At 39.1% G+C, this 27,621-nt stretch overlaps 1 protein-coding gene and 1 long non-coding RNA gene across 2 annotated transcripts in view; one reads left to right on the top strand and one right to left on the bottom strand.

The window, feature by feature from the left end:
* LOC129731446 (inactive dipeptidyl peptidase 10) overlaps positions 1-27,621 on the bottom strand; it is a 728,939-nt gene that overhangs the window by 349,753 nt on the left and 351,565 nt on the right. The window lies entirely within an intron of this gene.
* LOC129731478 (uncharacterized) lies at positions 41-27,588 on the top strand. The gene is made up of 2 exons (XR_008729027.1): positions 41-698; positions 26,718-27,588. It is a non-coding gene; the product is annotated as an uncharacterized LOC129731478 (long non-coding RNA).

Below are 27,621 nucleotides of genomic sequence, written 5' to 3'. Positions count from 1 at the left end.
TGTGTATTAATTCCGCGCCGATTGCGCGTACAGGGTTTTCTGGAGAAAGTCCTGGTAGGTTATACCCAGGATACAGGTATACCTACACATGTGGGGACACAGGTGTAGTTTTTATTTTTGATTTCTAGAAAAAGGAAACGAACCACGCGAGGTAATATAAAGTCAAAAGAAGCTTAAGTATAAGTAGTGTTCGATAACGGTAAAAAGCGCGATAAAATAGTTCGAAGTATAAATTGTGTGACGTTGAACGAAAGTGGATATTGTGCAACGAGAACTAAAAGTGTTAGAGAAAAAAATTGTGCACGCGAAACAGGAAAAAAAACAGCAAAAAAATTGTGAGGAAGAACATTGGTTACGAACTTTTATAGTGTTAAAAACAAATTTGGTTCGCGCTTGAAAGAAAAAAATGTAAAAGTGGTTTATAGTGATAAAGAAGCAACACAAAACAAGAGGAAGAAAAATAATATGATCAAGTAAACAATTGTACAATAATAATACGAGTAAAGACGAAGTGAAAAATTATTAAAAATTGACAAGAACACAAGTGCGGAGCTGTTGTTGTGTATGATAAGGATTTTCTTTACCAGTGTGTAAAAAGTGTAAAAAAGTGTTGGAAGAAACCTAACATTACGCGAACTCGATTTATTTGTTTTTTTTTTCAGACGAATCTGTCGCAACAGGAAGATAAATTTTAACCGGTAAGTTCTTGATTTTCTTCCCTATAACAAGAAAGGTTCATTCATTTCGCCCAAAAATAATGTGACTCCGTACCAGCGAAATAAACTAGTTGACATTTGCACGACCTGACTAATTAAATAGCAGTGCCTGCGGCAACACCGTTGGCAAGACGAATTGTAGAACGCAAACAGACAGAGTTACGCACATGGAACTCACCTTAATTGTTCTGAAAAAGAGTTTTAGCTCACTGGTAGCCATACAGCAAGTATGTAAATTGGGAGCTACGCTATCGTTAGCGATATAAAAAGAGCGTGAGAGCCTCTGCGATCGCGTCTTTACTTATACAGTATAGTAGCATATGCTAGAATGCTTTTCGTCCCGTTCTTATGCCACCAGGTTGAATAGGTGACGTATTTTACAGTGTTATTGCGATCAGCTGTGCCAGGCACGGTCAAGGTCGCGGTTTGTATGCAGTAATTTTAATGGCCATTGGTAGATCGTGCTGCTGGCATAAGCAAAACGATTCAGTAGCGGTGAAATGTTTAGTAGGTCAAAGAAAAAAGTAAATCAATAAGCGCAACGCGCGCGGCGATACAATTAAATATCCGCCGGGGGGAAATGTTAACAGACAGCAAAAATATGTTATGAGGAATGTTGTCGTAAGGAGACAGATGTTGCAATATTCTTATGAAACAGCTCTTAACGCCATCTAATTTGAACATTTACAATTTTAGATTAGTTGTAAAATTGGTTCAATTGCACTATAAAAAATGACTATTTTATCTCAGACATGTTGGGGTAAAAATATTATTAAAATAATTGTTTGATTGATTAACAGAAATAAACATTGAAGCTTTAACACCAAATGGTTCGAACCTTGGTGTTCAGATTTTTTGATGGCGCGACGAAGAAATTAGAGTCGGTCACGCTACGTTATCACATCTGGTCAACAGAATCGTTAGTGATACCTAGGAAAAAGAGGAAGAAGGCTACATAAGCCTTTTATAGTCTTACAGTATTTATTCCACAGTACCTTTTATTGTTTTTTTTTAAGAAATATATATAAAATTTTATATTAATAATGGAGTACACGTTTCCAAAAGCAGATGCCATGCAGTGCATCCCAGAATTTGATGGATCGCTAGACGGACTAGAAGCGTTCGTTTATCATATCGAGCATTTTGCTCGGGAGATACCAGAAGGAGTATCACACGCTCCACTGGTTTATATTATTCTATTGAAACTAAAAGGCAGAGCTGCTGCCGCAATACATGGAATTAACGCAAATGCTTGGCCACAGGTTAAGCAGAATTTATTAAAGGAATTTGGGGATATTATACGCATCGAGGCAGTTATAAATCAAGTAGAAACATTGAAAGAGGAGGCGAATGAGACCTTTCCTGATTATAAAAAGAGGATATTGAAAATTAAGGAGCAAATCGACTCCTACGAAACTAATTGTACGAAGTCATGCATGATAGTTAGTCTTCGATTACATTTTATGGCGGGTTTGTGTGACACCGCATTGAAAGAAGCTGCTCAAGGTAAACGAGCATTGAAGTTAGAAGAGCTGCTAGACGACTTAGAGGAAAACTACCATGAGCGTTATCACATCGCGGAAATAGAAAACAGAATACAGGGCCTAGAATGGGTCGAAAGACAGCGCGATGCGCTTAGACAATTTGATAGTAGCAGAAATATTTTCACAATTAATTACGAAGACGCTAATTGTAGCAACAGCCGCCTGGGAAGAAATGAATATTATAATCACAAAAATAGGGATAGAATAATCTACAAGCAAAACAATTATGACAATATAAGTAGATCTAGCGACGGTAATCGATACAATTACAGTTATCGCACCGCACGTTCATGTCGGCGGAGTCAAAGGGGCTACGCCACTGGTTGGAAATATAATTATTACGGTCAAAATGGACCAACTGATAGGAGGTACAGGAATTCGTATACCCGGATGCCTCAGAAAATGCTTATGGTAGCCAACATTAATGAAAGAAGTAGTAATTCGCAAAAAGAAGGTATTTTGGATCCTGTTGCACAGGAATATTTTAACGAGGATTTAGCAGAAATTTGCGAAGATGTTGACTGGCGGAGATGTACCGATGAGCCCAACAATATAGAAATAGCCGATTGGAGGACCGCATGCAATCATATAAGAGACAACAGTGCTTGTGTGGCTAAGCGAGTATATTACGATGTCAGAGGGCACTTAATGTTAACCCTACTGGCTAAGCAGAATGTCAAATTTACGTTGAACCTGATCTTAGATACAGGTGCATATGCGAATATAATTAATGCACGCATTGTGAATCTTTTGAATGTACCGGTAAATACACAGGACGTAACCACTTTTGGAGGTATCGGCCAAGACATTGTGCGTACCTCAGGTACAATTATGTTGGATTTAATAGTCGGAGACTTTTTGATCCCGACGCAATTTCATATATTAGAAAATTTGCCAAGCGACGGATTAATCGGCGCAGAATTCTTAAAGAAGCATACGCTTCAAATAGGAAATAATTTTGATTACAAAGTGTTCAAGAAACACGGAAACAGAAGTCCGGACGACTTGAGTCCATGGAGTATGCCCAAAGACGAAGTCCTTAGTCAACATGTTTATGTGGCAGCCAGAAATAGAGTTATGGTGCAGAACGAGTTGCGAGATACTAGCAACACAGCCCGCAATGAGGCTGACGTAGACAAAAACGAAATAAATAGAGAGCACCAAACATATCGAAATGAAGAGCCGAAGAACAATTTTCTTGACTCGAAGAATACTATAATGCCCGAGTTGGACCTAGACTCGAGGCTTGACTATGACCTGTTGGAGCACAAGCTGACACCAGAGTCAAAAGGAAATGCAAGAATTGAAAAACTACGGCAAGTGCTGAATTTGGCGCACTTGCCTGATAGAGAATTCAGGACAGTGAAGAATATGGTCGAAAGCTATGCGGATATATTCTTTTTCGAGGGCGACAAGTTAACTACTACTGACGCCGCCGTACACACGATAGAAACTTCATCAGAGGTGCCTATTAATAAACGACAATATAGATTTCCGGAGGCCACGAAACGACACATTAATAAAGAAATCGAGGAAATGAGGGTGCAGGGAATTATTAGGCCCAGCACTAGTCCCTGGAATGCACCGGTGTTATGTGTACCAAAAAAAACGGATGCTGACGGTAATAAAAGATACAGAATTGTGGTAGACTTTAGATCATTGAACGAAGTTACCAAGCCGTTTGTATACCCAATACCTCTTATAAATGAGATATTGGATAATGTTGGAGGAGCAAAATATTTCTCCTCAATTGATTTAAAATCGGGGTTCTATCAAGTCCCGATAGACCGCCGAGATGCGGCTAAGACGGCGTTTTCCACTCCCAAAGGCCACTTCGAATTTACACGGATGCCGATGGGGTTAAAGAACAGCCCCTCAACATTCCAAAAACTTATGAATACTGTTCTCTTTGAGATAGGGGACGTGAAAGCTTTTGTCTACCTCGATGATATTATAGTTTTCGGTGACACTATCACCGACCATAATGATAACTTGCGAAAAGTATTACAAGCTTTGCGCAAACATAACTTAAAAATAGAACCTTCAAAGTGTCAGTTTTTGAAAAGGGAACTGGAGTATTTGGGTCATGTCGTTAATGAAGAAGGCATAAAACCCACCAATGCAAATATTAAGGCCATTCAAAGCCTTAAGCCACCCACAAACGTAAAAGGTATAAGGTCATTTCTGGGAACAGTAAATTTTTACGGGAAGTTTATCCCCAACATCGCGGAGAAGCGCAAGCCGCTGAATGATTTGTTGAAGAAAGACGCTAAATTTGTGTGGGGAAAAGAATGTCAGGAAGCGTTCGAATTCCTTAGAAACGCGCTGATTACAGAGCCAGTTTTAGTCCGGCCAGATTATCAAGACACTTTTGTTATTACGACAGACGCTAGCAATTATGCTATTGGAGCCGTCCTGTCGAATGAAAAATCCATGCACCGGCCGATCGCGTTCGCGAGTCGTGCACTTGTAGGTGCAGAGACCAGATATCATATCATAGAAAAGGAACTATTGGCGATTGTATGGGCCATAGAATATTTCAAACATTACATTTTTGGTCAAAAGTTTATCGTTTACACGGACCACAGACCACTTATAGCTATTTGGAGGCTCAAAGAGACATCTCCAACGCTGACAAGATTGAGACTAAAGTTGCAGGGTTTTGAATGCAGCATCAGTTATAAACAAGGTAGCGAAAATATAGTCGCCGATTTTTTGTCACGTTTATCAGATGGGACGTGTCAGGGGCAAGAAAGTTCACCCCACAGGCAGATAGCCATGGTTACGCGCCAGCAGAAACGCCTGCTAGAGCAGCAGAAGAACGCTTCGGATGATTTGAACGGCACAATACAAGATTTGAGTGCAATAGACATTGCGGACATCGCTGAGGACGAGGATGAGCAACAACTCGTCAACATTTCATATGATGACTTTTCACAGGCATTATCAAATGACCTGATATCAAGTGAGACGGTGGAAGTATCGAAGAGAATATTGGACGAGAGGAATATCGAAGCTCGTCTTGTCATTTTGAACAGTCGGACGGCATACAGAGAACTTCAGACACTGTATCAGCTGTCACAAGGACTGAAAGACTACGTAGAGGATGGTGTACTCAAATTTAAAGACAAGAAGGTAGGTGGTTTCATAGTAGACGGCAGCGAAAGTTCATTAATCGATTGCCGGAATTTTTTTTCACAATTTTTAGATAGCTTCAATAAGAGCCCCACGGCAGTAAAGGCAGCCGGGGTCATTCACCTAATATCATTCAGAAAAATCAAGCAACAGGAAGTTCTGCAAATGATTCAGTTCCTAGCGGGTAAGCTAGAAAAACAAATAGTATTATATAATGCTAATAGCGAGCGTACAGCAATTGCGCCAGATCAAGTGGAAACAATTTTAAAGGAATTTCACGATGCACCCTTAGGAGGGCACGTAGGAGCGCGACGAATGCGCCAAAGAATTGGCACACTTTTTACGTGGGCTACGATGAAACGGGATATCGAGAACTACGTTCGGCAGTGTGATTCCTGCCAAAAGAACAAAATTGGAAGATCAAACAAGATACCGATGCAGATCACCACAGGAAATCTTTATGGTCTGGTCATGCAGGACGACCTAACTAGATATTTAACTGTCGCACCTATGGAAAACCAAGAAAGCCAGACGGTAGCGAGGACTTTTGTAGAGAATTATATTTGCAAATTTGGCGTACCGTTGGAGTTAGTTACAGATAACGGTGCGAATTTTGTAAGCACACTCATGAAAGATGTGTGCAAAATTTTGAAAATTAAGAAAATAACGACGAGTCCGTACCACCCACAAGCAAATTTGGTGGAAAGATCTAATCGGGAGTTAAAGACTTACCTAAGGCAATTTATTGGCGGAAAACCGCACACGTGGGATAACTTACTCCCATTTTTTACGTTTCAGTATAATACTTCAGTAAACTCATCAACGGGGTACACTCCTTTCGAATTGTTGTATGGACGTACAGCACGCATTCCCACCTCCATTTACAAGCGGAATGGAGTGGACAATTTGACATATGAAACATATACACAAGAGATGAAAAAAACATTTTTTGACCTCCACGCGAACGCGAAGGCCAACCTAAAGGATTCAAAAGAAAAGCGCAAGCAAGTTTATGACAGAAAGGCAAATGAATGGCAGCCCATGTATGGCGATTTAGTTTTAGTGAAATCAGTCCCGACAGGATCAGGTCAAAAGCTCCAGAATATGTGGAGAGGACCTTATGAAGTAGTGGAATTCCCAAGTGAAATGACCACAGTAATCAAAAACGGAAACCGTTTAGAGAAAGTTCATAATAACCGACTTAAACGATATTATGACTGATTATATGAACTTAAACTATGCTTTCAAGGTTAACGGACAGAATATATTTAATGAAATACGATATTGGATGGCATGAGTTATAATAGCAAGCACCTAAAACTGTATGAAAAAGTAAGGTGGAAGTAAAATATAGGCGTGAAGAAATACGAAAAGTCGCCGAAAAATATGAATGTTTTTTTTGACGGGAATTAATAGGCAGAACCAAACGGAAGAAAGCATACTGAAGTAAAGGCGTGAAGAAATGGAAGAAGTCGCCGAAAAAGATATACAGCCTTTGATGATGTTAGTCAAATGGCATGACACAGTTGAAAAAATTCAAATACGAATGAAGGCGTGAGGAACGAGGAACCCCGCCGATAAAGGTTAAATAAACAAAAAACTTGGGGAATTCAAATTACTAGAATGATCTGGATGGTTGTAATGGATAAAAAGAGTTGAAAGAATTTAGAACAGCATTTATTTTCTTTTGTGAAATGCAAATGTTAACATGGGAAAGAAATTATATAGTGAACAAATACCTCATGAAAACGAGATTTGATTAATTTAAAAATGGCTAATGGCCAAATGAGAGAAGAAAACCGATTAATGAAGTATTGGAGATGACCTAAATAACGAACGACAATAAAACTAGGAGAGACTTTGGACAAGAAGGCTAAACCTTCCAGACGAGGGGCCTACTGACGTTAAAGGATTCCACCTATCTATTGTAGGTTAAGATTGGGCAAGTGGAAACAACGGGAGTGACTACCCGGAACGATTGAGATGAATGCGTATCAGGTGAACGGACAAGGGAGTAGTCAACCCAGTATGAATGGAAGTGCGAAATTTTTTCTTTTATTTCCTAACCTTCTTATCTTTCAGGAATCACTAGCAACAGGTAGACGCACCTTCGAAGGGTAGGGGGAGAGGTATTATGCAGACTACTGCATATTAGGCGAAGTGTAAGTAGAACGTAAGTATGACGGACTGAGACAGCAGTATCATAATTAAAGTGGCCTACAGAGTTTTTGTAAATCGGATAAAATAATTGTAAATCCGATAAAAGAAAAGAAAAAGTTGCTATGAGAAAGAGAAATGTTTTAATGAAAAGAAAAAGAGCCACGACGGGCAACAGAGGTTGACAAAGAAAAAAAACGCACAAGAATTAGAAAAAGATTTTTTTTCTTGTAAATCGGATTGAGTTCAAGTGAAAAAAAAATTATTGTGAAGTAAAAATTCGTTGAGAATGAATAATGTAGACGTTGATTAACCAATAGCATCCGATATAATCAAGAGAAAAATATATTGTACACTTTAGTAGGAAAAGAAAAATTATGTTAACCGAAGAAAAAGAAAAACGGGCATAGTGTTTAAGTAGAAGATTAGAAGATATAATAGAACATAAGAGCCCGTACGCGTGTGAAATTAATTTTAAACAGCAAGTGGAAAAAGTAACGAAACCAAAAAAAGAATTGATAAAATAATGGCAAAAAAATAATGCACCACTTGCCAAGTAGGGCAACTAGCATCTAAGAATTGACAACGAGACGAGTTCTCGATCATCGAAGACGACCGAGGTTACAATGGATGCTGAGATGGGAGCATACCATGATGCCCAGTACAGCGCGAAAAGGAAAGCAGACGGTTGCGTGGGGAGTCGAACGGCGGGTGTCTATGGTGAAAGATGGAGTGAACAATCCAACCAGCCGTAGCTACGATTTGGCAGGCTTCGTACCTGTTCGCATCCTGAACTATAACAGTACACACAAGAGCGTTTCACTGTTGGGGCATTTTGTAAGCCTATCGCGTGACGATTACGCGATCATTGCGTTGGAAAAGACGGCCTTCACTGAGGGGCAGCTGAAAAATCATAAGCGTCATCAAACGAGCACGGTGACGAAAGCTAATTCTGACGACGTCACGACGAACTTGTCGGAAGAACAGTGAAAGTGTGCAAAGTAGTGCAACTGGTGTTATAGCAGCCGTCGAAAGAAGTTTTTCCTCATCCACGTCCCAACTGAGGACGGAATTTGTTAATGATACCTACGGAAATTTTTTGTGCGTTCCTGATCCGGAAGTAAATCAAATCAAGGTGACAATCATATATCCCGCTACTGAGAGGCATATTGTGAAATTTTCCACCCAAAAAAGATATTTGGTGGAAGAAACTGCCCAAGATTATGAAACCGTGACATTGCCTCATATACAAAAGGAGCAGCTAAGCATAGATGGGCTTTACAATATACTAGAGCATCGGAAAGAGAAGGTTCGCATAGTTTTTGAGGATCCGTCAGAGGAAATTGGCTTCATATTGTTGCCGGATCTAGAATGGGATGGTAAAACATTGGAACAACTTTATCTACTCGATTTACTGCGCCAGCGAGGTATCAAGTCATTGCGGGATCTAAACGCTACTCATTTACCATTGCTGAAAAATATTCAAACACGTGGCATTGAAGCAATTAAAACACGTTACGGAATTATCAACTACGAATCTACATTCACTATCAACCCACATTTTACCACCCACACGTGCATTTCACATATCTGAAGCACGACCCACCGGGTATTTATTGCGAGAAAAGTCACCTTCTAATATCGGTTATTGGGAATGTCGAACTGCTACCAGACCATTACCGGAAAGTGACACTCTCTTGCGTTTTAAGTGAAACTGATAAATTGAACGTTAAATTTGAGGCAGCAAAGAGCGAACTGAATGAACCAGATGACACCACAACCAACCGATGAGAACCTCTACTGCCAGACGCACCCTCCCGTTTCAAACCCCCTGCAACGCGGCGCTTGAACACGACAGCTGAACAGCTGATATCTTCACGACGCAGCGCATCAGGCGAGCAAGCAATTGTTAATTCTAAATAAGGAAAATGTCATGTATGATAATGTAAACTCAAAACGGTGCTACAGTTTTGAATAACAGAATTTCATTTGCCAGAGAAAAAAAAAAAACATATTATAAAAAAAACAACGGTGTATATAGTTGCATAAAAACGCGAGAATAATTGTAATAAAAAAGAGAAAAACACACCTATCGGCCGTCAGGACGGACCGTGTGATGATGATGATGATGATGATGGTCCCACCTCTTACCCCTACAAAGGTTTGAGAAAGACGATTTATCTACAAGATAATTATTATAAAACAATTAAACCAGATAAGCAAACAAAACGAACTGGTTTTCATCACAGATATAAATTTCTTCACAATTGATCCAATGCTTTGCAGCGATTCAAATAGAGAAAATATTCGTCAAAAATCAAGTAATTCATCGACAAAGCGTTGTCGGTATCAATTTATTTGCAACTGTCAGCCAAAAGACATTAATTGCAACTGAGTTAAGCCAACATCCAGTGTAATCATCCACAAAGTCGATACAATCCCGACGAGGCCATTCCTGCCGTGATCAGCAAGCAAAGCACAAGTCCAGCTGTCAACTTCGATGTGATTTATAAGAGAGCCCCCACCTAGGGAAGTCGAAAATATTTCCAACTCGAAAATATCCTAGACCGGCTAGGAAACCAATGTCCAATAACAACCAACAGAACTAAAATCGTTCCGATTACTCTGACGAGTATCTTGATAATGTCAAAATAAAATAATAAAGGTATTCTCCATCTCAAATGATTAAATTTCTAAATTCAGTCCTTCATATCTGATCATCGCGCGCGATTTTCAAACCTTCGTAGACTACTCTTTTTTATTTTATACTACATCAATAATTACAAAATCCATCATCACCCTCGTGATCATCCGTTACAAGAACTTCGTCAATAACAGTTTAGCTAAATTAAAAAAAAAATTAAATAACTAAATAACTTACTAATAAAATTCAGCTTTGACGTGTGAAATGCATAGTCTCTTGAATTCTGATAGCGTCGCCGTACGTCTGATGTGTCTAGGCATCGAATTGTATACATTTATTCCTTTAAAGAACAATGAATTTTGTGAAGCACTAGTTAAAAAATGTGGTGTTCTAATTTCTCCCGCATTTCTTGTGTTATATCTATGGATGTCACTTCCTCTAACAATTCGATCACACAAATATCGGGGCAGCAATCCAATAGCTCCTTTAAAAATGAACACCATTGTCAGAAAAACAATTCGTTGCTTCACCGATAGCCATTGCAAAGCGTCAAGCATCAAGAACGAGGAAGTGTATCTATTGCATCTCAAAATCAACCGCATTATTTTATTTTGCAAACGCTGCAATCTCGATATTTGTGTTTCATTTGCCAAAAATAAAATGGAAGTGCAAAAGTCTAAATGAGGAGAGATGATTGATTTATAGAGATGAATCTTGCTGAAAGTATTCAACTCCTTTTTCAAACGACAGAGGATTCCATATTTCTTGGCAATTTTCTTGATGACATTATCAATGTGAACATTGAACTTTAGCTTGTCATCAATAATCACGCCAAGATATTTGATCTCACTCACGCGATCGATTGTCTCACCATCAATTTCAACTGAGACATTTTCATTTACACGGTTTCGCGAAATAATCATGAATTTTGTTTTGTTGGTATTCAATTTTAGCTGTTTGAATTTCAACCATCCGCTCAGCGATCGCAAATCTTTGTTTAAATGCAATATGGCTTCTTCGAGATTTTTAGCTGCAATGAACAATACTGTGTCATCAGCAAAAAGATTTATGTCACAAAAACGTAAGACTCTTCTCATATCATTAATGTACATAATAAACAAAATAGGCCCTAATACACTTCCCTGAGGTACACCAAGAGTGTTCCTTATGGGATCAGAGGTAAAATCATTGAAAATAGTCCTTTGAGTTCTGTCACACAAGTAGTTTTCAAACCATTTGTATGCAGTACTCGTAATTCCAAAGCGCTTTATAGTTTGTAACAATAAGGGCCTAGAAATCGTTTCAAAAGCGCGTTTAAGATCCAAAAACACCGCAACAATAGTATCCTTACGCTCAATGTTTTCTTTCCATTTTGCTAACACCAAATTCAATGCAGTTTCACAAGAATGGCCTTCCCGATATCCTGATTGTTCTGGTATCAGCAAACCGTTAGCGTTCAAATATTGTAACAGTTGGCCTTTTACAGCAAGTTCTAAGATTTTCTCTAAAGTGTGCAACATATTGATAGGACGAAACTCTTCGGCTTTAATCGTCCCAGCAACTTTTTGTATCGGAATCACTAACGACTCCTTCCAAATTTGTGGCACGTGCCCCGTTTGTAATGATTCGTTTATAAGGCCAAGTAGATCGTGCCCAATAACATGAAAACAATCTTGAATAACTCTAGCATTAACGTTATCAATTCCAGCCGTTTTATGAAGAGAAAAACATATGTTTTTGAGTTGTTCTAGTGTAAGTTGGTGAAAGCTTTCAAAACTACAATTAACATTATACTGCCGTTTTATTTCATTCGGTTCATTAACCAATTCAATTGATTTATTGATCAATGAAACACTTTCGATGAAATAATCATTGAACTTACTTGCAATTGTTGCTTCAGAATGTTCTTCAATGCCATCAAAAGTTATGGACCGCGGATTAAAATTGCAAGGTTTCAGTAATGACTTCAGTATTCTCCATAACTCTTTGCTGTTGTTTTTATGTTGATCAATTTTCCCCTGTATATATTCGCTCCGTGTTTTGTTCAGAGATTGTGAATATATATTCCTAGCAACTGTATAATTGTACCAATCATTATCATTTGTTGTTCTACAAAACTTCTTGTACAATTTGTCTCTTTTTCGCCTGAGGCGCAAAAGATTTAGATTGTACCAGTTGTTCGAGTTCTTAACAACAACATTCTTTTGTTTGACTAACTGATTAGTACAGTTTTTCAAAACATTGTTCAAAATAGTTGCTTTATCATCAAGGCTACGAGATAGGGAAAAGTCCAAGTTTCTTGCAACAAGCTCCGAAACCTTTTGTTTCGAGTAATTTCTCCAGCACTTAAATTTCACTTGATTTATTTTACTTCCCGTACCACAATTATTTATAACAATCGTTTCATGATCGGTAACTTTTAAATTGGGACTCACCATTGCAGAAACGGAGTCAAAATTAGTATAAACGTGGTCAATCAAAGTCCTACTATGTCTGGAAATACGGGTATACTCATTGATTATTTGTTTCAAATTGCAAAATTCGGCTAAGCGCTTCAAATGATTTGAATTGAGGTTATCGCGCCAATTCATGTTAAAATCTCCGGTAATAAGGTTAAATTTACTACAATCCACAAAAACTTCGGACCAAGTTTCCAAAATCTCCATAAAACGCTGGTCACTTGAACTGGGAGAATGATAAACAACACCATAATTACCCATCTTCATGCCACCTTCCACCGTAATGCCCAAGAACCAGTTTCCATCAATTGCTTCGTTGTGGCGAAGATTGAATCGAATTGATTCCTGTGCATAAATAGCAACACCGCCAGTGTGTCTGGAATGCGAGCAACAAGCAGCTATTTTGTATCCCGGTATAGAGTATTGGTCGAACGCATCAATATCTACAATGTGAGTTTCTGATAAAAATACCAAAAATGGACGCTTTTCCTCTACAATCTGTCGCAAAGCAACGTAGTTTGTAGATAACCCTGCAATATTCAAATACATCATATCGAATTGATTCACATTCCACTTGGAACTTGGTTGCTATTTATCGAAACGCAGGCTGCTTTTTTTTGCTCATACAATTTCTTGTAAACTGAGCATTCCGAGCTAGATGCTGCGTGGTTAACGTCCAAATTCATTTTACGTTCTTTATTAAATTTTAAACAGTTAATGCATTTCGATACAGTGGAAGAACATTCAGATGTCTTGTGTTGCCCGCTACACAAGGAGCACTTTTCATCGTTTTTACATTCTGTGCTCTTGTGCCCAAATTCTCCACATTTGAAGCATCTCAAAATGTTAATCGCTGGAATGATGTGGCACCGACCCCACCCAACATTCACTTTTTTCGCGGTCAACAAACTATTATACGACTTTTTATCGACTTCAATTACCACGTTGAACTTGTTATATTTGAAACGTGGATTTTCGTACATACTAATAACCTTGATACTATCGATAGAAACCGCCTCGTTTTGACTCTTTAAAAGGTCAATGAAGGCGTCAGGAGAATACTGATCACTCATACCCATTACTTTTAATCTTGGCACCGGGGGAACGGGTACAACAGCTGTGTAGCTTTCACCAAGGTTGTTTTCAATACCACTTTTCACGATCTCTATGTTATCATTTGTTGCACACTCAACAATAACTGAGCCATCTTTCCCGTTTCTAAAGTTACTTATTTTGTGGGTCTTCGGATCTAAATTCGACTTTAAAAATTCCCTTGTAGCTTCACTACTCTGGGAGGACTCTTTTGGCTTGATCACAATGACTGGACCAGCCTTACGTTTTTTTATATTTCCACGAACTACACTCGCAAAAGTTAAAACTTCTGTTTCGTTATTCGCGCAATTACCATCATCATTTAATTTACGTTTTTTAGTCTTTTTTGCCACATTCCGATTCAAACTATCAGAATCCGACACATTATTGCCCATTTCAACTAACTCCTGTCTACGTTTATTTTCTAAAAATGAACTAGTCATAATATCCATTTTTCCACCAATAAATTTATCAAAATCATCGCCTCTTTGCTTTAGAGTACTGATTATATTTAAGCTCATTTCTTCCATCCCGCTCTTTAACGCGTTGCCTATCTGAGCAGTAATGTTGTTTTGGATATCTGCAACCAAACTTGAAATCTGTTTGATCTCCTGTCTTAGTGCATCAACATCCAAAACTGAAACATTCTGCTCGTCACAACTCTGAACTGATAGACAGTCGTTGCATTTAAACAGAACATTATCGCTTGCATTGATTAATTTCACTGAGGGTCCACTTATTCCACCGCAGCGAGAGTGAAATCTCCCTCCGCAGCGAAAACAGCAAACGAGATCGTTAATCAAGACAATACATTTACACTTTACACATTCCATTTCAGCCTTACACAGTGGACGCTACGTACGGCGTCGCACAGGCAACAGAGACAATAGAAAAAAAAAAACAGCACCAAACAAACCAGCTCACACCGCAGTGAGTGGCGGAAAGAAATAACAAATTTATATCAAAACAGGTAGTAGTTACTACTGCACTTCTACTTATCCTGATTGAGATCCTTAATAGGTACACTTTGGAATCACAATTTCCACTGTATACACACAATTTCACACGTAAATTAGTTTGAAAATTTCACAGCACGCAATAAACAAACTATGATGTTCGCCATTACAAAGATATCAGAACAGACAGACAGATTCAGACAGACAGACAGACCGGATTGCATTTTTATATGTATGGATTACAACATCAATATTTTTTAAGAATGAATATACATTCATTGGATTGAAGCGTTCATGTAAATCTATTCTTACAAATAAAAGTTTAATTGAGAAAGGCTGGGTCTGACCGCTAGGTGGATTAATTTAGGTTTTAGCTCAGAAACTACACAACCGATTTGATTAATATTATTATCAGATGAGCGGGCTAGTTAAGGGTTAACTGATGAATTATGATTAAACACGTGGTTTCAAAGTTTGGCTGCCCTATACGTTCCCATTTCATTTGATTATAATCGAAGTTAAGCCACCGTTATGTATTAAATTGTTAATAAAACAACGAAAGTCTATTATTTCAAAGATTACATGACTTATTTGAACATAACTAGTGTCATACGAACGAGTCATCTCTCAAACTTACAAATAACAAACTTCATAACAATTTGATATGTGGCTCAAAAGATATGGAAAGAAAAGAAATTCAAAGGCTATTCAAAACTATACCTGCTTTGATTGATATATGTGGTCTCCACATAATTTTAATGTGATTTTGTACTATTTGAACGTTCCAAATTCATTGATTCCTTGCGATGTGTTTAAAGTCTGCAAATGCACGACGAATTGGCCATTGGATATGATCAAAGTCAAAAGACAAATCGTTTGAAATGATTGGTTTTATCGAAATGACAACATCCTCGACTTTTGGCTTCTGTACATCGCCCTAATTCTGAATATATTCTTATTGGGTGGTATTCGGTCATTTTCAGCAAATTTTCTGGCAATAATCTGACACCGGAAATACTCATATTGGGAGGTTTTTAGTTATTTTGGTTGTTTTCCAGAAACTAACAGTGGTCGTCTTTGAATTCAAAATGGTGTCAAGGGTCAATGTTTGGTTTCTATGTTTCATCTCAATTACGGAAATATCCATTTTGAGTATTATTCGGTCATTTTCGACTGTTTCTTAGAAGTTGCCATTTAGCAATTCAAAATGGTGCCTGACGTCAATTGTTAGCTCATTGCATCATTCTGGTTCCAGAGACACTCATATTGGATGGTATTTGGTTATTTTAGGCTGTTTTTCACAAACCGGAAGTCGCCGTCTTAGATTTCAAAATGGTATTTAAGATAATTTCTGGCCTCTGAGCGTCATTCTGGTTGCTCCCTATTTGTTACTCCTTAAAACATCCACATGCCAAATTCGGTTTTACCTGCTTGGTTTGTGTGGTGTACGGAAACAGACCAAGTCAAAGGCTAAGGCCGATCAGAATTTTGAATATGTAAAGCGTACAGCGTGTTTACCAACACGCGCGAAAGCGATGCAAATAAATACCGCTGAGCTGGGCTCGAGCGGCAGAAGATTCTTGATACAGTTCGTTGATCTCTGATCCGAAATCCTTAGAGTTCACTGACCTTATTTTACCTAGTAGAAATATATCAAATTTGGCGACGAAGTCAATTTGGTGGTGTGCAAAAATTTGAAAAGCTAGTGAAATTGCTGATTAGTTGTGCAAAGGCACGCAAAAGTTTGAATTTGTTTGATATTTGTGAGGCACGGCAACGGCCGTAAGTGATTTTATAGAAGGAAAAAAGGGGACGAAAAGGTCAGTTGTTGAAAATTAAAAAAAAATTCGGTCACAACGGTGCTAATTTTTGTGAAAAGAATAAAAAAACTGTGATACTCTGAGGGAAAAAAGTGCTTAGGCAAAGGTTTTCAAATAGTGTGAAGGCGAAGGTCCCGATTTTAATTGCAAAGGCAAAAATATAGTGCAAATTTAACGAAAAAAAGCAAAGGTTTTAAAAAGAAAGTGATTTGTAAAGTATTAAAAAAAGAAAGTGTGTGCAATAAAAAAAAAACATTTGATTCGCTGTGTTCCTCCAGCGGGAGAAGTTTTATTTTAATTTCATTACCCGTCGGCTGTGTTGCTCAAAGTGCATTGAGTGCCAGTACTAAAACATTACGGCAACGGTGTAAGCGAGATCGACTGGAGAGCGTGTGATTTCTGGCGCTAAAGCTAAAGGTTCTACGGGAGATTTGTCTATTTCGATTCTGCTTTGCGCTCCTGCTCCGATTCTACAGCATACAACACTATACCGATCGTAAACGGAGAGCGTGAGAAGGTTTGGTAAATTACATCGACTCTGGTAAGCGACTTTATTTTTCTCTTTTGTGACTCGTTAGGGTGACTCTACTTTTCATTAGTGCTGCAGATTTGGTTGAAATGGCTTCGAACATTGTCGGTTCGATTGAGCCCTACGTCCCTGGTGCTTCATTCACCAATTATGTTGAGCGGTTAGGGTTCGTATTTCAGTACAATAATGTACCGGAGAGCTCACAGAAAGCTTTATTTATAACGCTTAGCGGACCAGCAGTGTTTGAGGAACTCATACTGCTGTATCCGGCGAGAGACTTATCCACCTTGCAATACGCTGAGATAATTAAGAAATTAAAAGAACGTTTTGATAAAAAAGAATCAGATCTTATACAACGATTTAAATTATATAATCGCGTTCAAGGGGAGGATGAGTCCGCAGAAAATTTTGTCTTGGCTGTTAAGCTTCAAGCGGAATTCTGCGAGTTTGGAGAATTTAAGGATACCGCGATTAGGGACAAGCTTTTGATGGGAGTTTTCAACAAAAATTTACAGCAGAAAATGTTAAGCGAGGAAAATTTGACGTTGGCTTCGGCGGAGCGCATGTTAGTGAATTGAGAGTTGGCAGGATCGAGAGCAAGAATGATAAGTGGTAGAACAGAACAGGTGGCTTCGATAAAAAACAGATTGGGTAGGCGAGATGAATATTTGAACGAACGAAATGGTAGAAATAGAAGCAGAAGTAGAAGTAGGTCAGGTTTTCACATGAGAAATAGAAGCAGGAGTAATAACAGAGATAGAAGTAGGAGCAGATCGAAAAAATATAATTACAACAAACCGGTAGTCTCTTGCTATTTTTGTGGAAAACCAGGACATATTTTGAAGAGATGCTTCAAATACATCAACAGTCAACGCAAACCAACTGTTCGTTTTGCCGATGAGCCGCAACCAGGCACTAGCGCTGAATCTAACTTGGAACAATTGTTTAGCAGATTCAAGCTAATGTTGGACGATTCTTCAGATGACTCAGGTGAATTCACATGTATGATGGTATCAAACAAAACAAATTTTAATGAGCCCTGTTTGATTGATGTGGAAATTCAAGATCGTTTTGTTAAAATGGAGGTTGACTGTGGTTCGTCAATCACTCTTATGGGAAAGCGTTTATATGCAAAATTTTTTGATTTACCATTAGAAAAATGTGAGAAGAAATTGGTCGTTGTAAATAGGGCTGAATTATCGATTTTGGGCAAAGCTTTGGTTGATGTTGAAATTGATGGTGTTCATAGGCGTTTGGAATTGATTATTTTAGACAGTCAGAATGATTTTCTTCCCTTGTTAGGGCGCAGCTGGTTGGATGTGTTTCATTCTGATTGGAGAAAATCCTTTAAAAATTTTTCCGCCATAAACAATGTTGGTACCATAAACCAGAGGGATAAAACAATTTCAAATATTAAAAGGCAATATCCTAATGTTTTTCTTAAAGATTTTTCATCTCCTATTGTTGGGTACGAGGCAGATTTGGTGCTGAAAGAGGATACACCTATATTTAAAAGAGCTTATGATATGCCATACAGGTTGCAAGATAAGGTCATAGAGCATTTGGAGATGTTAGAACAGCAAAAAGTTATAACACCAATTAAGACTAGTGAGTGGGCCTCCCCTGTAGAAGTAGTGATGAAAAAAAATCAGGAGATTAGGATGGTTATCGACTGTAAGGTGTCTATAAATAAATTAATCATTCCCAACACATATCCGCTTCCCGTAGCACAGGATTTGTTCGCCAAGCTTCCTGGGTGTAAGGTGTTTTGTTCTCTTGACCTTGAAGGCGCATATACTCAGTTGGCTTTGTCAAAGAATTCCAGGAGATTTGTAGTAATCAATACTATTAAGGGTTTGTTTACTTATAATCGTTTACCCCAGGGAGCATCGTCTAGCGCGGCAATTTCTCAACTAACTGGCAAAGTTCAACAGCTATCTGACGTTGTGGAGGAGCTTGGCAAAAAAATTGAAAAACTATCGAGTGGCCAAATCCAACTCGATTGGCCAGCACCAACACCGAATACGCCAGTTTGGACTAAACGAGCTACAAAGCGCCGACGAGTTGATGATAATGCTATCATACCAAATCCATCTGAATGTGGGACAAATGATATTGATTTAAGTGATCTTTCGGTTCCATCCATTGTCCCTGTGGCTAACAAATTCTGGCTGTATCTTTCACGTCTAAATCCGCTCCTCTCGGACAGCGACGTGCAGAAAATTATTTCACGCTGTTTGAACGTTACTGCTCCAGTCGATGTGGTTCGACTTGTACCTAGAGGCAAAGATGCTGCCAGCTTGTCTTTCGTTTCATTCAAAGTTGGTTTGGATCCTGATATGAAAGTCCGAGCTCTAGATCCGTCAACATGGCCCGCAGGATTGCTCTTCAGGGAATTTGTCGAACGACCAAAAAACTTCGATCGCCCGGCTGTGCCTGCACTGTCGGAGAGACCATAACCGAATCAAACAAAACGTGCTGTTTAGTGGAAGGTGGAAACCTACGGGTTTCCACCAGAGGCGAGTATCTTTTGTCTCCCACTAATATAGTTTCTCCTTTGCTAAATAACTGTATGTTGCAGCGTGACCGAACTGACGCAGACGAGATTTCACTCTATTATCAGAATACCAGAGGATTGCGGACAAAAATCGACGATGTTTTCTTGACAACGCGTGAATGCTGCTATGACGTTATAATTTTTACAGAGACTGGACTTGACGAGCGTATTAATTCGTTGCAACTTTTCGGATCGACATTCGACGTATTTCGCTGCGATCGTAGTGCTCGCAATAGTGATAAAATATCCTTTGGAGGCGTACTGATTGCCGTTGCGCGAGAACACAGGAGCTTTATCGTCGAAACCGCGAACGGCCACTGTCTGGAACAAATTTGCGTTAGAGCGACTGTGCGTGGAGCAAAACTGCTATTCTGTGGTATTTACATTCCGCCTGATAAAAGTCAGTTGATTGGTACGGTTGATGCACATATTGCCTCGATCGCGGAGCTGTGTGGCAAAAGCACTTCTGACGACGAAATTGTTTTGGTCTGTGGCGATTACAACCAGCCACGCATTGTGTGGAACAATAATGGTCAGCACACCAGCTCGAACGTACTTTCTGCTGCCGGTGCGGCGCTGGTCGATGGTATTGAGTTCTTAAATCTCCGGCAAGTTAACCGAGAAACAAACCATCTTGGACGTGTGCTCGATTTAGTTTTTTGCTCTGAAGATCGATGTTGTGCGGCCGATGTGTGCGTCGCGCCTTTAGTATTACCACTCGATTCTCATCACCCAGCTTTAAACATATCCGTGCCAATAGAACGAAGTTCCAGTAACTCAACACAGCGCTCTAGAGTGACTGAAACAAGGCTTAACTACCGTAAAATTGATTTCGCAGCGCTGAATATATATTTGGAAAGTATCAACTGGGAAACTCTCTCCCTACAACCAGATGTTGATCAAATGGTGGCGCTGTTTAATGATGTTTTACTTCAGTGGCTCGAATCGAATCTACCATTAGTAAAAGCGCCAGTTTTTCCACCATGGGCCACTTCGCGTCTGCGAGAATTAAAACGTGTACGCAATCGATGGCGACACAAATATCGTCGTACTAAAACAGTCGATGCTAAGTGTTTTTTTAAGCGATCGAGTGATGATTATCGTCGGTTGAATGCTGGCTTGTACAAATGTTACGTCATGCGAGTTCAGACAGACCTTCGAAGAAATCCCAGAAACTTTTGGAATTTCGTTAAGTCTAAACGTAAATGTGCTACAATTCCCACAAATGTATGCCTCGATGATCAAGAATCTAAATCTGATCCTGACACGTGTGAAATGTTTGCACAGTTTTTTGCCTCTGTGTTTGCTGATAATACCGCATCCGATCTCGACGCTGAGGCTGCTGCTGAGTCTGTTCCTGTCGATTTGGTTGACCTGGATTTATTCCACATCCCTGCAGACATGATAAAAGCTGCTGCAAAAAAATTGAAACATTCGTACTCTGCTGGACCCGATGGAATCCCGGCAGTTATAATAAGTCGTTGTGTAAACGCTTTAGCCGAACCCTTACGCCATATTTACAACAAATCTTTTGAGCAAGGAAAGTTTCCCACAGTTTGGAAACATTCATACATGTTCCCGATATTTAAAAGCGGGGATCGTCGAAACGTTAGGCACTACCGTGGCATTACTAGTCTTTCTGCTGCATCAAAACTGTTCGAAATAATCGTGAGTACGTTTATGCTCTTACGTACAAGGAGTTATATCTCTAGTGACCAACACGGTTTTATGCTTGGCCGCTCAGTAAGTACGAATTTGCTTGACTTCACTTCGACTTGTATATCGCACATGGAACAAAAAGCTCAAACCGACGTAATCTATACAGATTTGAAAGCAGCGTTTGATCGGATTGACCATAAAATATTATTAAAAAAAATCTCACGGCTTGGTGCATCGCAGAGGTATGTTGGTTGGCTTAGTTCATACTTATGTGACAGAGTTCTACGAGTGCACATTAATTCCTGCTGCTCGTCACAGTTCTCAAATACCTCCGGCGTTCCACAAGGTAGCAACTTAGGGCCGTTGCTGTTTACGCTGTTCTTCAATGACGTTTCCTTGCTGTTAGATGTTGGTTGTAAACTAGTGTACGCAGACGATCTTAACAGATGTTGCAGCGTGACCGAACTGACGCAGAAGAGATTTCACTCTATTATCAGAATACCAGAGGATTGCGGACAAAAATCGACGATGTTTTCTTGACAACGCGTGAATGCTGCTATGACGTTATAATTTTTACAGAGACTGGACTTGACGAGCGTATTAATTCGTTGCAACTTTTCGGATCGACATTCGACGTATTTCGCTGCGATCGTAGTGCTCGCAATAGTGATAAAATATCCTTTGGAGGCGTACTGATTGCCGTTGCGCGAGAACACAGGAGCTTTATCGTCGAAACCGCGAACGGCCACTGTCTGGAACAAATTTGCGTTAGAGCGACTGTGCGTGGAGCAAAACTGCTATTCTGTGGTATTTACATTCCGCCTGATAAAAGTCAGTTGATTGGTACGGTTGATGCACATATTGCCTCGATCGCGGAGCTGTGTGGCAAAAGCACTTCTGACGACGAAATTGTTTTGGTCTGTGGCGATTACAACCAGCCACGCATTGTGTGGAACAATAACGGTCAGCACACCAGCTCGAACGTACTTTCTGCTGCCGGTGCGGCGCTGGTCGATGGTATTGAGTTCTTAAATCTCCGGCAAGTTAACCGAGAAACAAACCATCTTGGACGTGTGCTCGATTTAGTTTTTTGCTCTGAAGATCGATGTTGTGCGGCCGATGTGTGCGTCGCGCCTTTAGTATTACCACTCGATTCTCATCACCCAGCTTTAAACATATCCGTGCCAATAGAACGAAGTTCCAGTAACTCAACACAGCGCTCTAGAGTGACTGAAACAAGGCTTAACTACCGTAAAATTGATTTCGCAGCGCTGAATATATATTTGGAAAGTATCAACTGGGAAACTCTCTCCCTACAACCAGATGTTGATCAAATGGTGGCGCTGTTTAATGATGTTTTACTTCAGTGGCTCGAATCGAATCTACCATTAGTAAAAGCGCCAGTTTTTCCACCATGGGCCACTTCGCGTCTGCGAGAATTAAAACGTGTACGCAATCGATGGCGACACAAATATCGTCGTACTAAAACAGTCGATGCTAAGTGTTTTTTTAAGCGATCGAGTGATGATTATCGTCGGTTGAATGCTGGCTTGTACAAATGTTACGTCATGCGAGTTCAGACAGACCTTCGAAGAAATCCCAGAAACTTTTGGAATTTCGTTAAGTCTAAACGTAAATGTGCTACAATTCCCACAAATGTATGCCTCGATGATCAAGAATCTAAATCTGATCCTGACACGTGTGAAATGTTTGCACAGTTTTTTGCCTCTGTGTTTGCTGATAATACCACATCCGATCTCGACGCTGAGGCTGCTGCTGAGTCTGTTCCTGTCGATTTGGTTGACCTGGATTTATTCCACATCCCTGCAGACATGATAAAAGCTGCTGCAAAAAAATTGAAACATTCGTACTCTGCTGGACCCGATGGAATCCCGGCAGTTATAATAAGTCGTTGTGTAAACGCTTTAGCCGAACCCTTACGCCATATTTACAACAAATCTTTTGAGCAAGGAAAGTTTCCCACAGTTTGGAAACATTCATACATGTTCCCGATATTTAAAAGCGGGGATCGTCGAAACGTTAGGCACTACCGTGGCATTACTAGTCTTTCTGCTGCATCAAAACTGTTCGAAATAATCGTGAGTACGTTTATGCTCTTACGTACAAGGAGTTATATCTCTAGTGACCAACACGGTTTTATGCTTGGCCGCTCAGTAAGTACGAATTTGCTTGACTTCACTTCGACTTGTATATCGCACATGGAACAAAAAGCTCAAACCGACGTAATCTATACAGATTTGAAAGCAGCGTTTGATCGGATTGACCATAAAATATTATTAAAAAAAATCTCACGGCTTGGTGCATCGCAGAGGTATGTTGGTTGGCTTAGTTCATACTTATGTGACAGAGTTCTACGAGTGCACATTAATTCCTGCTGCTCGTCACAGTTCTCAAATACCTCCGGCGTTCCACAAGGTAGCAACTTAGGGCCGTTGCTGTTTACGCTGTTCTTCAATGACGTTTCCTTGCTGTTAGATGTTGGTTGTAAACTAGTGTACGCAGACGATCTTAAGCTGTATTTGATAATACGCTCCATCGACGACTGTTGGCGGCTACAAGGGCTTTTGGACAAGTTTGTTTATTGGTGCCGCAAAAACTTGCTGACGGTCAGCATTAGTAAATGTCAAGTAATGACCTTTCATCGCAAAGTGAATCCAATATTATTCAACTATCAAATCGATAATCAAAACCTAACAAGAGTTGACCACGTTAGTGACCTTGGAGTTGTAATGGATACGAAGCTTACGTTCAATCTGCATCGTACTAATATAATCGCTAAAGCCACGAGACAACTTGGTTTCGTTTCGAAAATTGCTCGCGACTTCAAGGACCCCCATTGCATGAAGGCGTTGTATTGTGCTCTCGTTCGGCCACTCCTCGAAAATGCTAGCTTGGTTTGGTGTCCTCAACAACTAGTCTGGAATTTGCGACTTGAGCGAGTGCAGAAAAGATTCGTGCGAGTTGCGTTAAGAAATCTTCCGTGGCGTGACCCGATTAACCTACCTCCATATCCTGACCGTTGTCGTCTTCTTGGGATTGACACATTGCAACGGCGCAGAGAAGTTCAACAAGCGGTGTTCGTAGCTAAAGCTCTGAACTCTGAAATCGATTCACCAAATATCCTTTCCAAAATGAATTTCCGGGCTTCACAGCGTCTTCTTCGCTCTACTGGACTACTACAACCTAGCTTTCACCGTACTAATTTCGGATTTAACGACCCGTTAGCTTGCAGTATTCGATCATTCTCCAAAGTAGAAGACCTTTTTGATTTTGGCACACCATCACACAATTTCGCAATGAGAGTTCGTCGTAGTTTTTAAGTTGAATTGACAAGTGCACATTCATTAAGACTATTTTTGTCAGATGAATTTTTTACAAATAAAGAATAAAGAATAAAGAATAAAGAACAGGTAATGGAGCAGGTTTTGGCTGGTTTAGAGAATGTTTCGGTTTACCTTGATGATGTTTTAATTGCTGGAGTTGATTTAGATGATTGTCATAAAAAACTTTATACCGTATTGGATCGACTAAACAAGGCAAGCATTAAGGTGAACTGGAAAAAGTGTTCGTTTTTCGTATCAAATTTGCCTCATTTGGGACACATTATAACTGATAAGGGGCTGCTTCCTAGTCCTGATAAAATTTCTACTATTAGTAAAGCAGCCACCCCAAAAAAATGTTACGGAGCTTAAAGCTGTTTTGGGCCTTATTAATTATTATGGCAAATTTGTTCCACATTTGTCCTCTAAACTTTTTTGTCTGTATCAGCTACTTAAAAAAGACGTAAAATTTGAGTGGGATAAAAAATGCGAAGAGGCTTTCGTTGATAGTAAAAAGGCTTTGTTGGATGCAAATATTTTAGAATATTACGATCCAAAGAAACCAATTGTAGTTGTGACAGATGCATCAGGATATGGACTAGGTGGAGTTATGGCGCACATGGTTAACGGTGTAGAAAAACCAGTTTGTTTCACTTCTTTCTCTCTAAACAAAGCACAACGTTCTTACCCGATCCTACATTTAGAGGCTTTGGCTTTAGTAAGCACAATCAAAAAATTTCACAAATTTTTATATGGTCAGAGTTTTACGGTGTACACAGATCATAAACCTTTGGTTGGAATTTTTGGGAGATCTGGTAAAAACGCGATTTATGTAACTAGATATATTTATACGGTATATTTTGGAGTTGTCAATTTATGACTTTAATATATGTTACAGACCATCTGCTCAAATGGGTAATGCAGATTTTTGCTCGCGTTTTCCTCTTGACTTAGGTACTCCTGAAGAATATGACAGAGAATTCGTTAAAAGCATAAATTTTTCTCAGGAACTTCCCGTAAAATATACCAAGATTGCCAAGGAAACGAGTCGTGATGGGTTTTTACAACGAATTATCAATTATTATCAGAATGGTTGGCCTGAGAAGATAGACAAGGAATTATTAAATGTCCACTCTAATAGACACGAATTAGAACTAATTGACGGGTGTCTGATCTTCCAGGACAGAGTTGTTATTCCAAGAAGCATGCATAGAGATATTTTAAAACTGTTACATGTAAACCATTCGAGTGTCGTGAAAATGAAGCAGATGGCTCGTAGGTCTGTGTACTGGTTTGGCATCAACGCAGCTATAGAGGCTTTCGTCCAAGCATGTGTATCGTGTAATAAGATGGCAATAGTTCCCAAAAGCAAGACACAAACGCATTGGGTTCCTTCGGTTTGTCCGTTTAGTAGAATACATGCCGATTTTTTTTATTTCGGTCAAAAGATATTTTTGTTAATTGTTGACAGTTATTCTAAATGGACCGAAGTAGAATGGATGCGTTATGGAACTGATGCAAGCAAGGTTATTAGGAAATTTGTTTCTCTTTTTGCAAGATTTGGTCTTCCGGATGTGGTGGTGACGGATGGTGGTCCACCCTTTAATTCGTCTGTTTTTGTATCATTTTTGTAAAGGCAAGGAATAGTAGTCATGAAAAGCCCTCCTTACAATCCCTCTAGTAATGGGCAAGCCGAAAGGTCGGTAAGGATTGTAAAGGAAGTTTTCAAAAGGTTCCTGTTCGATGAAGATGTTAGGCAGATGGATACGGAGAATCAGATTAACTTGTTTCTGATAAATTATAGAAATTCTTGCTTGCCAAAGGATGGAACTTTTCCATCAGAGAAAATATTTACATATACACCAAATATTTTATTGGATTTGATTAATCCAAAGAAAATAAATAAACCAAAGATTAATGACGATTCTTTTGATGATAGAAAAATAACAATCTGTGATATTCCTAGTTTTAAGCAAACAAATTTGCTTGATCCAATTGCTCGATTGAAGTTAGGAGATAACATTTGGTACAAAAATCATAATATTAAAGACTCTTCCAGATGGGTAGAAGCAAAATTCATTAAACAGTGTTCTCCTACAATTTTCCAGATCAGTATTGGAAACGTGGTGCTAAAGGCGCATCGCGAGCAATTGAAGGTCCCAAAAACAACTAGTGTGAGGCATAATTTGACTGTTCCGTGCAGGAGGACCTGCAAGCGTGAAAGATCCACTTCAGGTTGCGAGTTCTTTGGTTTCTCTGACGAAGTATTAGAGAACGACCTTAAGAGATTGCGGATGGATGATGGTACTAATAGCGCAGCAGGATCATCGGCTCCGAGACGGTCAGAAAGAATTAAGTACAGAAGAGAGAACATGAAGGTAAAACAAAAACAAAAATGAAAATTAAAAAGCTAAACTGAATGATTTTGGTGATGTGTGTCAAAGGACACAAATGAAAGAAAAAAATTAAATTAATTGTTAATGAAAAGATATAGGTGTCAACGGGCACTATCTGAAAATAAAATAAATTAGTTAGAAAAAGATATCGGTGTCAATGGACGCTATCTGAAAAATAATAATTAAAATAATTAAACAATTATATCTATAAGCATATTTTACAAAAAAATATTGTATTATAAATAAGAGTGTCAATGGACACATTCTGAAAATTAGAATTGTATATTGTGTCAATGGACACATTTTGGAAATGGAACAAATTTTACAAATTAGAACGTTAAAGAACGCAATTCAAATTAAATACACAAAATTATATTAATTATATTTTTTTTAATTATTTGCATTGTAAATGTATTCAAAATCTAAGAGAGGAAGAATTGTGGTGTACGGAAAAAGACCAAGTCAAAGGCTAAGGCCGATCAGAATTTTGAATATGTAAAGCGTACAGCGTGTTTACCAACACGCGCGAAAGCGATGCAAATAAATACCGCTGAGCTGGGCTCGAGCGGCAGAAGATTCTTGATACAGTTCGTTGATCTCTGATCCGAAATCCTTA

Source organism: Wyeomyia smithii, chromosome 1, assembly GCF_029784165.1.
Source record: "Wyeomyia smithii strain HCP4-BCI-WySm-NY-G18 chromosome 1, ASM2978416v1, whole genome shotgun sequence".
NCBI classification, from domain to species: Eukaryota; Metazoa; Arthropoda; class Insecta; order Diptera; family Culicidae; genus Wyeomyia; species Wyeomyia smithii.
The sequence above is the reverse complement of the archived record's forward strand: the minus strand, read 5'-3'. Positions and strand labels throughout refer to the sequence as shown.